At 28.7% G+C, this 15,311-nt stretch overlaps 1 protein-coding gene across 1 annotated transcript in view; it reads left to right on the forward strand.

Moving 5' to 3' along the window:
- LOC136071824 (c-Myc-binding protein homolog) overlaps positions 1 to 15,311 on the forward strand; it is a 100,970-nt gene that overhangs the window by 24,883 nt on the left and 60,776 nt on the right. The gene's annotated exons all lie outside the window — the stretch shown is intronic.

Consider the following 15,311-nt stretch of genomic DNA (forward strand, 5'->3'; position numbering starts at 1 on the left):
GGGGGTTTGACTCACTTGACGGTTTTACCTCTGTAAAAAAATTTTGGCATCAGGTTTGACGCCACTTGACGTTATCACTTCTGTTGACATCGACTTTGACGCTACTTTGCTCTCGGAAATTTTTACACCTCTCCGGAAAATTTTTTTACACCTCACTTTACACCGCCTATTGGCAATCACCCCCTCATAAAACTTTCCCTCTTCATGGTTCAGTACTATCACGCGGCCATTCCATGGAGGGGATTTCCACATTAGGTTTTCCACTATTTTGAAAAAGTTTGACACTTATTTTTACGCAAGTAAGTATTGTGTTTAAGCTTTTCACAAAAATAAACTCTCCTTTTACATGGAGAGCGGTTGATAAGAAATATTTTTAATAAGAGTGAAAATTTTTATGATATACAAAAATGATTTTTAACGCAAAAGGGATTGTTAGCCATTTATCTGAACTAAAAAATAATAATACAGAGGACTGGTGGGCTCCAGCCTTAAAATTTAAATGGAATTATGCTAAAAAAGGTAATAATGACATTATTTTGGTTAATGTTGCATATACAGGTTCTATGGGGGTTTCAGGAGATTTGATTTCAATGTATGATGAGACTCGTATAGAGCGTGTTATTTGTAAACAGATGTTGAAAAAAGAGATCAATGATTTTAATATGAAAGAGTAATAATGATATAATGAGTAGTTATTATTTGGCTATTTCTCTTTTGAATGATCCATTTATTAGTAAAACAAAGTAGCGCTTTAAGCGTAGTGAGGAGTATTTAGAAAGGGTAACAAAAGATAATGTAAAAGATATAGCTTATCATAAGAAAGCGGGTGATGCACTTATTACTACACAAATGGCAAAAGAAATAGTAAAGTGTTTCCCCTCAGATCACAACCTTTTTATTAAAAGGAGTAATAGTTGTTCCTAATCCTAAAATTGTTAACACGGTTAAAGAGTATCAGGGAAACGCAATGACAAGAATTTTACTTAGCATGGATAAAACTAAGTTTTATGATAAAAAAGAATTTTAAGAAAGGTAAAACAAGATATAAACTAGCAAAAGTGAACGGAGATAATTATAAAGGAGATAAAATTTCAAATCAAAATGTTAAAAGTTTTGTTGAGAAAGGGTGTAATATTGATGCAATCGTTAATTTTGGCAATATTTGTATAATCTCTTTTGGAATTTCATTTCCACTTTATGCTAAAGAAGTTATTGTAGAAAAAATAGCAGAAGATGAAGAGTATTTATTCTCAGATCTTGATTAAAAAAAAAGACATTAATGAAATTTTTAATTTGAGAAAAAACGTGTATATGTATATGTTAAAACGTGTATACTACATATATCATAAAAGATGGATCTTTTACAAAATATGTAACCGAAAGAATTATTAGAAATTGCTAAGCTAAATAGAGAAGACTTTGACAATTATGTAGAAACTTTGAGTGGCTATAAGCGAAAAATTATTCAAAAAAGTTTTACTAGATTTGTTGGTGAAGAAACTATTTATGAATATGTTTCAATTAAAATAGAAATAGTTTCACACACTAACGGTTTATTTAAACGAAGTTTTAATATATCAGAAGGTCTTAAAGAAAAAACCCAAACTGATACTCATCAGCTAAAACGTGAAAAACTTCAAATAACACCAGAGCCTGCTATAACAATAACAAACAAAATATTCATTAATTGTTCTATTGATCTTTCTAAATATAGTCAACTTGTACGTTTATGCATGGATTTAAAAAAGTTAGAAGTATCAGAAGATATCATAAATTATGCAAAATGTAAAGAAGTTAACAGAGCTTTTGCAGCTGATAAGAGAGAACAAAGAAAAAGAAAAATTGGCAACTCTATAAAAAGGAAAACTATTAGACAAAGGTTGTTATAGATATACTTTAAAGATGTCGGACTTTAAAGAGCATTAAACGAGCTATCTTAGCTTTAACGTGAGAAAGTAATACTCTCGCTCAATGGTGAGAAGAATTTGCCGCATTAGCAGCAACGCCAGTTGAGAAATAAACTTTTAAAAAGAAATCAATAGGTCAAACGGTTATAAAAGATTTCTTTAAACCGGAGCCAGTGTCTCAGCCGGTTCCAAGGCCAGCCCCTCAACCAACCCATCGGCCAGTCCCTCAGCCAACCACTCGACCAGCTCCAAGGCTTGTCCCTCGACCAGCATCTAAGCCAGCTCCTCGGCCAGCTCCAAAGATTGAAGATCCATTAAAATTGAAACATTCGTCAAAAGAAGTAAATGATTGGTTAATGAATTGGGATTCAAAATTGATATTACCAGAACTTAAAATTAGCAAACAAACTAGTCAGCTCGTGGATTATGTAGCTAAACTATCAATAGGCCACAGGCTAAATATAAAGAGTTGATAAAAATTAAAATTAGAAAAGAAGGTCAAAAAGTGACACTAATTTTAGTTGCTGAACTAAAAAAAAAATCACCAAACGGTGATACTTACCTGCGCTCAGATGTTACACTTATTCTTAATAAAAATAGTATTAAAGATTTACTTGATACAGCTCCAGCGAGAATTAACGGGCTTCTTAAAAGTTTACTTCTGAGGATTCAGTTTGGTAACTGAAGCGTTGTGAATCGTTACACATAGGATTCGCAAACTATAGCCCATTCAAAAGGTAAACCATATAATAAGATTCCAAGCTGCATTCTAAAGTGCTGCGTTATCAATGTTAAAATTAAAAATACTGATAACCAATGTTTTGAGTGGGCTATTCATAGTGCGCTGCACTATGAATAGCCCACTCAAATATATATATATATATATATATTATATATATATATATATATATATATATATATATATATATATATATATATATATATATATATATACATAGAAACAAAAAGTAAAAAAACTGACTAACAAAATATTGGGATTTGATAGACGATCTAACGAATTTCTTGCTGGAACCATGCAATCGTTTAATAATTACAAACAAAAATATTATAATATTTAATAACAAACAAAAAGCAAAAAAACATGTTTACATAAGTCTTCTGATTTCCAAAAATATTTTAAAATATTGTCATTAAATTGTAAATTTTTTTTAAAAGCATAAAATGAAATTTATGAACAAAATTAAGGGTATCATTAAAGAAGATACGCAGTAAAATCTTTGATTCATTCCTTTCCTTCGCCAACGCATAAATGTTTAAAAAAAATAAAAAAATTTTTTTTTTCAGTTAATAGACATCTATGTTACCTAACATAATATTAATTTTTTAAACTCATGAAATTCAATGCTTTTGTTAAAAAAAAGAAGGGGAAATCAAGTTTTATAGAGAGGTACAGAACTAGAAATAGTCAAAGCGCGTACGTACTCGCTGTCTTCTCCCCCTTCCCTTATATACATTTGTACAATTTTGAGAAACCCCCTCGCTCATACTTGTGTACGTACTTTATGGAAGAACTCTTAGATAAACAGTTTTATTCTATAGGTTAAGTGCAAGATAAGGAAACAAAAATTGGTTAATCTTTGTTCCCCAAAAGAGTTTAAATAATAAATTAATTCGTAGTGTATACTTATTTTTTGTTTTTAAAGTAAGAGAATCTTAAAAAAAAAATGATGGTTTAAATTTACATTGAATCGAAAACATAAAATTCAATATTACATTAACTTCATAAACATTCAGTGCTTTAATAACACGAGGCTACTAAAAATTTGCACAAAAAAGAATTGCTTATAATTGCCATTCAAGTTATATTATTGTTTCACAAATGGTCAAATAAGTAAGGGTAGCTATAACAGATCATCTTTTACATGAAAGTTCCCATGATCAACAGCGTAGCGAATTTTAGTCTCAAGCCAGCAAATAAAGTTTTCAAAGTATTCTGGACTGAAATCTCGTAACTTAAGTTGAATTCTCTTTTTCAGGTGGTTAAGATTTTTGATTTGAGTTTATTGGAATAGACTCTCTGTTTTAGGTGAGCCCAAAATGTCTCAATGGGCCTTAATTGCGGTACATTTAATGGATTATCATCCTTGTAAACATAGGTTATAATTAACTTCTTATAAGTTTTAATTATTAGCTTTGCATAATGATACCTTGCACCATCAGGCCAAAAAATATATTTTATGTTTTTGTTATGCAAATTAATGAAGGGAACAAGTTTCTTTTCAATGCATTCTTTGCAATATATTTTTGCATCAATGGCATTATTCTTAATTTCAAAGAAAGGCTTTGATTTACCAAATCTACTGGTTGCAATCCATACTAAAACTTTCGATTGAAACTTTAATTTAAAGTTATATTTAATATTTTTTTCAGTTTTGTTTTTATCTTAACTATAAAAGTTATCATTTCCTGGTGTGTTTTGGCTGCTCAATGTAAAATAGGACTCGTCATCTATGATAATTTCAAACTCATTTGACGTTTGGAAAAAAGTTTTCGTAAGTTTTAACAGTCGTTGTTTTTGTTTAATTATTTGAATTTCAGAGTTTTCTGAAATTCAAATAACTAAACAAAACTTTCTTTCCTTTGAAATATTAAAGTCCATGCATGTTAAAAATTTTATAAACATAACTTCAATGAGTTCCATATTTAAATGCAAGATTTTTCTGGGAGATTCTAACTTTATTTTCAGCCTTGTTAATGAGTGAAGTAATTTTTCTTATGTCCATTTTGTACGGTTTTCTGCAGCTTCCCATATTTCTTTTAAGGTCAATATTGTCGTCAACTCTTTTAATAATATTATAAATTGTTCGCCTTGCAACTTTCATTTGCATGAAATAATGCACTGTAAATGTTTTCCCTTTGTCTATGTTATCTAAATAGAAGTTTCCAATAAACTTTTGTTTTTTTTAGTAGCCTCGTGTTATCATTAAATAAAAACGTAGTAGGCGGAAAACAATTTTCAAAATAAATCAGGAGTATTGCGCGTTACTGGCGATACTAAAGAGTATGCAACTTGGTTTTGCCAATGACGTATTAATAAAACTAGATGCATGACTTTAATTAAAAAGTGAAGCCATTGTTCGCCATCTTGCGGTAAGGCAAAAAAACTAAAAGCAGAGAGGGTAACATGAAAAATACAATTTTTTTTTCTGAACACATAATTATTTTGTTATAAAAAAATGAATTTTTATAAAGTTTATTTTATTTAACACAAACCATTTAGTTTTAATGCATTTAATGAGTTTAGTTTTTAAGCACTATAAATATATATAAAATAAAAAATAAAGTTAAAAATAGTTGTCAATTAATTCGTTGAAACAGTATCATTAAATTCAAATTTTAATTATTAAATTTTACAATTAATAATTTTTACAATTATTAATTATAAGTTATTAGTTTTTGCCGTACCGCAAAATGGCGTACGCTGGCTTTACTTAGTTATAAGGAAAACGCGGAAAGTCACGTATCTAGTTATATTATTACGTAATTGGGTTTTGCTTGCACCCCTCTTACAAAAATAATAGATTAATTTGTTTGGTATGATAACTCATAAAACACACTCACACACACACACAAATCGCTCACTTGGCAGAATTGGTTAAAAAATACGGTATACATTTAAAATTTTTTAAAGTATACCATAATTTTTTAATTTATTGTTTTATAAAGTCAAAAGTGCCCTAAAAAGGTTGTGTTAAGTAAGATTCAAGTTTTCAAGCACTTTTTAACATAGCGGCAGAATTTATGACCTGAAAATAATTAGTTCTTTATTTTTATTGCTAACTATATTTTTAAATAGTTCAAATTTAGCAAAAATGTTTCTTTACTTTTTGTCTTTCATTAATCAATAACGTCGTTAAATCAAGAAGAAATTGTAAAATACTGTTCATATTCAATTAAGTTTTTTTATATACAATTTTACAGTTTTCTTGTAGTCCAATTTAATAGACATTGAAAAATACTTCTTTCACTGGTAGTCGGTAAAATGCGAACCGCGAACTGTGAACCGGTAAAATGCGAATTTTTTTGCGAACCAAGACGTTATATTTAAATGACCACTTCAGTTGATATTTAAAAGACGTTTGCTCATCAATTTTTCCTTTTAGATTAAATAAAATAGAGTTTGATATATTTTATTTAAACTAGGTTGTATTTCTTTTAAATTATATATAATTTATACTTCTGCTTGAAGTCCATAAAAATATTTAGAAAAATAAACAATTTAATAAAAATAAAAAATACTACATCATTAACAACGAATAGGATCGTGGTTCGCAAAAAAGCTCGCATTTTACCGGTTCGCAGTTTGCAGTTCGCATTTTACCGACTACCCCTTCCTTTTTAGGGGAGGAGGTGCAAATTCTGTTACGCTTTAAACAACGCTTGCTATGGCAATAAACTTCAATATGCTTAGCAAATAACAGGATAAAACAACTTTAGAAAATTTTGAAAACAAATTATCATTGTTGCTACTTATAGTTATAATAAAAAAAACTCAACAAAATACCAAATAAAGTGTTTTTCAAAGAGTGGGTTTTCTAAATTTTCATAATCTACTTCACAATATTTTACCATAAAAGTGTCAATAACAACTGGCTAAATAAGACATAAGGTTTTACTCATTAATTATAAAGCAACTCATCTTTTTTTGAAAATTTCCAAAATTTCTGGAAAATTTCCCGAGTTGAAAATTTCCGGGACATTTTCATCCTAGAATCAACTATGTATATATAATAAACTAGTATAAACTATCTATAAATGAATAATAGAGTTGGATTAAAATACTTCTCTTCAAACAACTTCTTGACAGACCCAGTTTAACCACAAGTCGAGCTAGTCGCCTAGGGCGGCAAGTTTTCTGGGCGGCACTAAAAGCTAGCTACTTAAAAAATAGATATATTTAAAAAAATCTCCCAAAATATTTTTCAAATCTCTTTTGAATTAAATGTTGGAGGTTTGAAAAAGTCCTCTTTTAAATTGGGTCGAATAAAACAGTAGTAGCAACTTTTAAACTATTTTTTTTTCTTTTTATACTTTTAATGTAGAATAAAATTTTGTAGCAATTCATACAATGCAAAGTCTTCATTATATGACAATGAGGGTGGAATGCAAGAAGCGAACTTGAGTGAAGTTCGACTTGAACTTTGACGTCTGACTTTGTCAAGTTAGACTTCAAAAAAAAACTTGAGCAAACGAACGAGTTATGAATGCGTAAACGAAACTTGAAAATTTCAAGATCGCGCTTGAGCAAGTCAAACTTGAAAAACTTAAAAGGCGTTGATTTGAAGGTGCAATCGAAAAAAAAAACTTTGCAATCAATAGCAGCAGATAGGGCCGGATTTACACCCTTATGGACCCTAGGCCGAATTGCTTTTTGGGGCCCTTTTTCAAAAAAATGCAGAATTTTCTAATGTTAATTTTTCATTTTACTACATAAAAAAACAAGATGTGTAAGTATAATGACAGTATAATACTGTACACATATATGTAACTAGATTTTATAAAAGAAAATCAAACTAAAAAATAAGAAACATTGCAACATAAGAGTAAATTTTAACAATTTTTTACTTATAGAAATTTTTCCCTTTTCTTTTATTAATTCTTGTTCTTTTTCAGCTTTTTTCTTACGCTTTTGAAATCCACTTTTGTGTAATCAATTCATTTTCTGAATAAAATAAAATAACTTATGTAACAGGCTTGGTCGAGAAAGACTTGAAATCGCACTCTGTTCCTAACCACACATAAAATATTTAATTTCCACTACTTGGCCACAGCTTGTTTAGATGTTTAAGAACAATCAAGTTTATGTATGTTTCCATCCATGTCTGCATAAAAATTAGTTTTTAAAATATACGTTTTTAAAATAGGAGAGTTAACTTCATAACTTTATACTTTATTTAGCAAATTTAAATATTTTTCACTTAAATTTTGGTGCCCCAAAAATCCAGGGGCCCTAGGCTGCGGCCTAGCTGGCCTATACGTAAATCCTGGACTAGCGGCAGAGTATTTGTGAAGGTAAAACCTTTTTAAATAAAGAAAATTAACTATATATTTTGAAATAATATTTCCCAGTTTTATACTTTAAATTATTAACTTACAAAAATAAATTAAAAAGTGTTACAAAAATAATAAATTTTTTTTTTTTAGTTTTATTAAAACTTGGTTTAAAGAACGTGGGATTAAAATGAACATGCTCGTGTTACCTTCTATTTAGTCCAAGGCTCTAACTACAACGTAACTGCTGATTTGCGCTATAATGCCACATATGCTATGCGGTAACAGCAAAGCATATACGTCGAACACAATGTTTTTATTATTCAATCTTCTTGTTACAATTTTTTTTTTCTTCTAAAACTTGTTTAATGAGTTGAGTAAAATCCTGGAAATCGTCGAAGTTCGTAAAATCTAAAAAATTTAAATATACTGTATATATATAAATAAAACTTTAAGTTCATAAAAAGAAGCAATAGCTGATATATATCCTCTATAGTATTACATATACACACACACGCGCGCACGCGCGCACGTACACACGCACACACAAATATATATATATATATATATATATATATATATATATATATATATATATATATATATATATATATATATATATATATACATATATATATATATATTTATATTTATATATATATATATATATATATATATGTGTGTGTGCGTGTGTGTGTGTGTGTGGGTGTATGTGTGTGTGTGTGTGTGTGTGTGTGTGTGTGTGTGTGTGTGTGTGTGTGTGTGTGTGTGTGTGTGTGTGTATATATATATATATATCAGCGGCGGATCCAGCATTTTAACTTCCAGACATAGAGCTAACTCCAAACATTTATATGTTTATACTTATATCAAATAATAAGGGTTTGCAAAAAATTGCAATGGTTGGAGGCTGGGAACAAAAAAGCCCCAAAAATTTTGCAACACCTGCCTCAAACGTGATAGCAATAAGTTGGTGAAATATTTTTTGTACTATTCTCAACTAGACTTATATTCATCTATAATTTTTATGTTTCAAAGTATTATCTCTCAGCGTTTAAAAATTATGACCATATAAAAATTACAACCCCCTCAAATTTAGGGGGGTTTAAATTTTATATGGTCATAATTTTTGAACGCTTAGAGATGAAACTTAAAAATTATCGATGAATATAAGTCTAATTAAGAAAAGTACAAATAATATTTTATCAACTTGTTGCTCTCACGTTTGAGGCAGGTGTTGCAAAAATTTTCGGGCTTTTTTGTTCCCAGTCTTCAATCATCGCAATTTTTTGCAAACCCTCATTATTTGACATAAGTATAAAAATATAAATGTTTGGAGTTAGCTCCATGTCTGGAAGTTAGCTATCTCAAAGATCAAAAAATGCTGGACCCATCACTGTATATATACATATATAATTGTGTAAACATTACTGTAATATATACATCTAATAATTTTATAAACATTACCTACACTATATACACTATATATGTATGTGTTTGTAAACACACACACACATATATATTGTCAATATATGCAATATATAAATATATACATATATATATATATATATATATATATATATATATATATATATATATATATATATATATATATATATATATATATATATATATATATATATATATATATAGGTAGGTAGCATGAAAATTTTAAATTAATCATATACTAGAATGTTATATATCATTAAAAAGCCCTTTAATACAGTATTTAAAGGTAAAAAATTTATAAAAAACGAAAAATTAGACAAAAAGCTATGTTGTTTTTAGTATCAAAAATTTGATATTTGGACGTACAAATAAAAAGACGTAAAATGTGGTTATTTATAGAACTTTATACGAAAAATAAATAAAATTAATATAAGAAATTAATAATTAAAAATATCTTACCACACTACAAGACTCTAGACGTAAGCTAAACATATTTTACCACATTACAAGACACTAACCGCATTTAGTATTCAGGAGGCTAGAGGGGTACCGAACTTCCATACTCGCTGCCAAAAATATTTCGTCCATTGTAGAGCATCTTTTTTGTGAAATTAGTAATTTCTATATACAAAATGATATTCTAATTTTAATACAATTAATAAATAATATAAATTTTTATTGACCTCTAACAACTTGATGCATCATGGGGCTAAATGGGGCAAAAAAGAGCGCAAAAAAAGATAGAAAAATTGAAAATGCTATTATTTAAAATGATACAAAGCAATTTAAAAACATATGCACCACATTACAAGACAAGTAAGTGTATCCTTTTTTTCATAATATTATTAGTAATTTGTGTCTTGGCTTTTAGTGAATGATTGAGTTCTCTGCCAACAATTCTTTCTGACATTATGTTACCTAAGTCTTCATGTTGTTTAGTAGATAAGTGCTTGTATAAATTTTTCATATCATTAAAAGATAGTAGACGCAGCAGGGCCAGATTTAGGGGAGGGCTGAATGGGCTGCAGCCCAGGGGCCCCCACAAATTCGAGGCCCCCACAATTTTATGATATTTAAATTTACACGGTTTTTTGAAATAATATCCTTGAAAGAGTAGATAAAACTAATAAATTACTGCAAGATGCGACATTAGACCTTAATACTGCAATATCTGCTATTAAGTCTTTAAAGAATTTTGTTCAAGCCAAACCTAATAACTTTGATCAATATGAAAATCAAGGAGCAGAAATTTCGGAAACAACTGGTTATTTGAAACACCGTAAACGGCAAAGAAATATCCGTTTAAATCCAATAGATTTTTATGAAACACCCGAGGTAGATTTAACTTCTTCTCAAAAATTCAAAATTCAAAATTTTTAACTGTAATTGATACGTTTATTTCTAACTTGGATAAACGATTGCCTGCTTATGAATTGGTATACCAACAATTTGGCTTTCTTCGAAAAATAGAACAACTAAATAACCAAGAAATTGAAAATGAAGCAATAAAACTTGTTAAAATTTACCAGGGTGATATTGATGAACACTTAGGAAACGAACTTATTCAATTTAAAGAATTTTATAAACATTTTAAAGATGAAAGCAGTGAATTTTACAATATTAGTCAAGAACATTTAATGAATAAAATATTTATTAATAAGGAAGTAAAAGATTGTTTTCCTAATGTTGAAATAGTTCTTCGTATTTATCTTGTTATTATGATTATAAAAAGCAGTAGTGAAAGATCATTCTCTAATTTAAAGCACATAAAAAATAGATTGCGTACTTCTATGGACGGAGACAGGCTCAATCAACTAGCGATAATGAGCTCTGAGTCTGATATTTTAAGAAAACTTGATTTTCAAAACGTTATTGATAAGTTTGTACAAATAAAATTAAGAAAAGTTCCCGGCATTTAATTTTAATTACTTGACATTATTTTTATTTATTATTTTTCATTTAATTACTTACACTGAATATTATGATAATATTCCTTAATATACTAGTTACAGTAACTAGTATATTAAGTAATATTATCATAATATCGAGTATAACTAGTAACTAGTTATACTCGATTTGATTGTTTTTATAATTATTTATTATAAAATAGTAGTTAATTGTTACTAGTGTTACTACTACTAAACATAACAATAAATATTATTCAATAAGTAAAAAAATATATTTCATTATTTATTTATAAGAGGCCCCCACAGTATATTCCGCCCAGGAACCACCACATACCTAAATCCGCCCCTGCATGTATATATATATATATATATATATATATATATATATATATATATATATATATATATATATATATATATATATATATAAATACTTTCTCAACTGTAATGAACCAGTAGCATAAAACCGACATACAATTGACAGTTGTTGTACTGGTGAAATGTATTTATACAGTATAAAATATTGATTCATTAGTAATTCACTCATGAATTGATTAAATTAACAAAAACTCTATGTAACTTTTTACAAAATATTTACAAAATGATAATGGCGATTTGTTTTTTTATTTCAAGTTTGCTTTCAAGACTTGTCTGTACCGAACTTAAAAAAACGACTTGAAATCAGATTATTCAAGAACGAATTCATTTCAAGATTGTTTCTTGCGTGACACTTTAGTCAGACTTCAGATTTGAAGTATTACTTGAAATTTCAAGTTCGTTTTTTGCATTCGGAAAAAACTTTTGCTTTTTTTTAAGTTGGCTTTTCAAGTCTAACTTGAAAACGGCCGGGTTACAAGTTAGATTTGAGTTCAAGTTCGCTCTTTGCATTTGCTCAATTTAAATTATAGACTTACAGTATGACTTCAAATTTCAAGTTCGCTTCTTGCATTCCACCCTGTCAATTATATTAAATTTTAATACGTTTAACCAACTTTATTGGAAAAGTTGTTTTTACCGGCGTGTTAATTCAGAAATAGTAAGAAACTAGTTTTAATTAAATATTCTAAGATAGCAATTACGAAGTAGTAAAATAATAAATAGATTGATTGATTTTGTATTTTTTTATATTGATTATTTATAATTGTGGGGCTTTAAAAGTTTTTAAATGCAACTTTAAAACTTTTATAAAAAAGTTTAAATCATTTTTTAATTTAAAGATCTTAAAGGTACACGAAGTGATCATTTTATAATTTTCATCAGTTTACTTCAATATTTCTATTTACAATGGTAGAAAGAATTTTTAGTTGCCCCAAAAAGTCCTACGGTTTTATCACAGAGCACCACGGAAAAACATTTGAAAGGAAGTTCACGCCTCCTTTCTTAACGATGGTTTTGCCCAGAGGTGGCGTTGAACCATGGATTTCAGCTTCTGAGGCAAGCGCGCTAACCGCTGTGCTACGCCTGCTCATTTGTTTTGTGATTTTAAATCCAGAAAATGATATTGCAGCAAAATCATCTATAAAGAAACACTTTTTAGATTTTTTGCCTCTGAAGGAGACAACTGGTGCTGTTATGACTGAAACTTAAGCACTAAGGCGAGATATAATTATCTATTGATCACTTAGGGGGTCAAGAGTATGACAACTGCAGAAGTATGAAGGAAAAAATTAGGGGAATCAAACAAAGAATTTTAGATGTTAACAATCCCCGAGCATTGTTTATTCCTTGTTGTGCACATACATTGAATTTAGTTGTTAATGATGCTGATAAATGTTGCTTAGAAGTAGCAGTCTTCTTTAATCTGGTGGAACCAGATCAAAGAATACATGTATTCTTTTCTGCATCAACTCGTCGCTTTAACTCAACTTTAAGTTTTAACACAACATGTTTCTAATCACACGGTTAAACTACTGAGTGAAACAAGATGGGAAGGCCTAATCGACGCAGAAAAGGCTGACATGACGTAAAAAAGACTGAAATGACGCAGAAAAGACTGACATAACGCAGAAAAGACTGACATGACGCAAAAAAGAAACGGAGTTTAAGAAAACACTAGTAGATGCAGTTGATATTGCAGTCAATTTAGAGATACCAGATTTTACATATGAAGGAGATGACGAGCTTTTTCAAGACCCAAAAAAAAGTTCAAAAAAAAAAATTCAAAAAAAAAAAGTTAAAAAAAAAAAAAATTCTCAATAAACTTTTACTTTGCTATTCTTGAAACAGCAATACAATCGGTTGAAGAAAGATTTTATGCAAACAATAAGTTCATTGTTTGGTTTTCTCTACGATGTTTACAGTTAACAGAGTGTAGCTAGTAAGGAAAATAATCTAACATATTGTTCCCCTGTCAAAGCTCTAAGAATCCTCTTGACACTTTCAGTTTCTGTGGCTAGCCGTGTGCAAAGCTCAAAACTCAAAATCATAAAAACATTTTTGAGAACGTGCAGCAAGAAAGACTTGTTGGAATAACTACACAATATTGCTAGAAATGTTGAACTGACGGACCTCGTTTCTACATTTGCTAAAACAAAAGCGCGAGAAGTGAAATTAAATTATAAATATATTTTAACGTTACACGAATATACGCTTATATATGACTATGCATGTATATATTCTTCTTTGTACAAATACATAATGTAATAACATAACTTTATCCTTTATCCTTTTTTTTTTGTAAATACGTAATGTAATAACATAACTTTATTCCTTTGTAAAAGTTAATTTTTTGGGGAAGTGTGGAAGAAGGAGGAGGGGCGCAGAGGAAGGGGTGCAGTGTGACAGATTTGCCTGGGGTGTCAAACAATCTAGCGCCGGCCCTGCTTCTTGACTTAATAAATATAGAACTTCTATACTTTCGGTGACAAGCGTAATCAATATGCGTTTTCCATGTAATATTTTCATCAAGATAAATACCAAGAAAACTAGTTAAAGAATCTTATTTTATTTCAAATTGATCGATAAGAATTTCTTGTAGAGTTGTTAGTATAAAAAACAATTTTTTGATATATTTTTGATATAGATAGTTCTAAAAGAACGTATTTTCATTTATCGATGTTGAAGATCAATTTGTTCCATTTAAACCATTCAGAGACCTGGGTGAGATCTTTACTGGTATCATAAAAGAGCTCACCAGTATTACTGTTTGATAAGAATTCGTATCATCTGTTAAAGTAATACCCCAAAACTTTAATCATTAATATAAATTAAAAACATAAAAAAAATTATTTTATAAAGTGGGTTACCTAAAGGACATTTTTTAAACGACATCTTGGTCATAGGAATCCAATTAGAAAGATTGATTCCAATTTTAGTAAAAATTTATTAAATATATTTTCAATTTTGTTTGGTTCATATAAATTCACATCTTCAAATTTTAAGGTTGGTGGGAGTAAACCTATTTGAGTTTTTAATTTGCCTATTATTTATTTTATTATTGCCCCGCTGCGCAGTCAGTTATTTTAAAATTATTTAAAATCAGGTTAAAATAATAATTCATTTTTTTAATTTTTACCGATTTTTTCAAATAAATACTTATAATTTGTATAATTAAAGATTTTTTGCAAAACGATTTCAACTTCTCCATTATTTTCGAAGATATTTTACGACATTTTGTAATCCAAGAAATTATAAAGGTGTTATGACATCATTTTCTATCATCATAAAGAAAATCAACACAAAGGTTCTTGTTTTGATTTTATGATCTTTTTGCATTTGTAGCTGGTTAGCTAAGTAGGTTATATCAAACAAATTTTTAAAAAACGAACTGTTGTTAGGTCAAATAAATTTTTAAAACACGAACTGTTGTGCGATATAAGTCCAGTAAATGCCAACTCATGATTAATACGTAAAAATGTTGGTCAATAACCAGGGCCGTACTGTAAAATTTTTCATGAAGGGTCGTTTTTGAAAATAAAATGCAGTTTTAAAACACCAAACAAATATCTTACTAAATTTACTTAATAAAATTTTCATGAAACATAGCTATATTTGTGTAAACAATGTTTACATAAACGAATTTATTGTTCTCCGAATA

Source organism: Hydra vulgaris, chromosome 05 (genome assembly GCF_038396675.1).
Source record: "Hydra vulgaris chromosome 05, alternate assembly HydraT2T_AEP".
NCBI lineage: Eukaryota > Metazoa > Cnidaria > Hydrozoa > Anthoathecata > Hydridae > Hydra > Hydra vulgaris.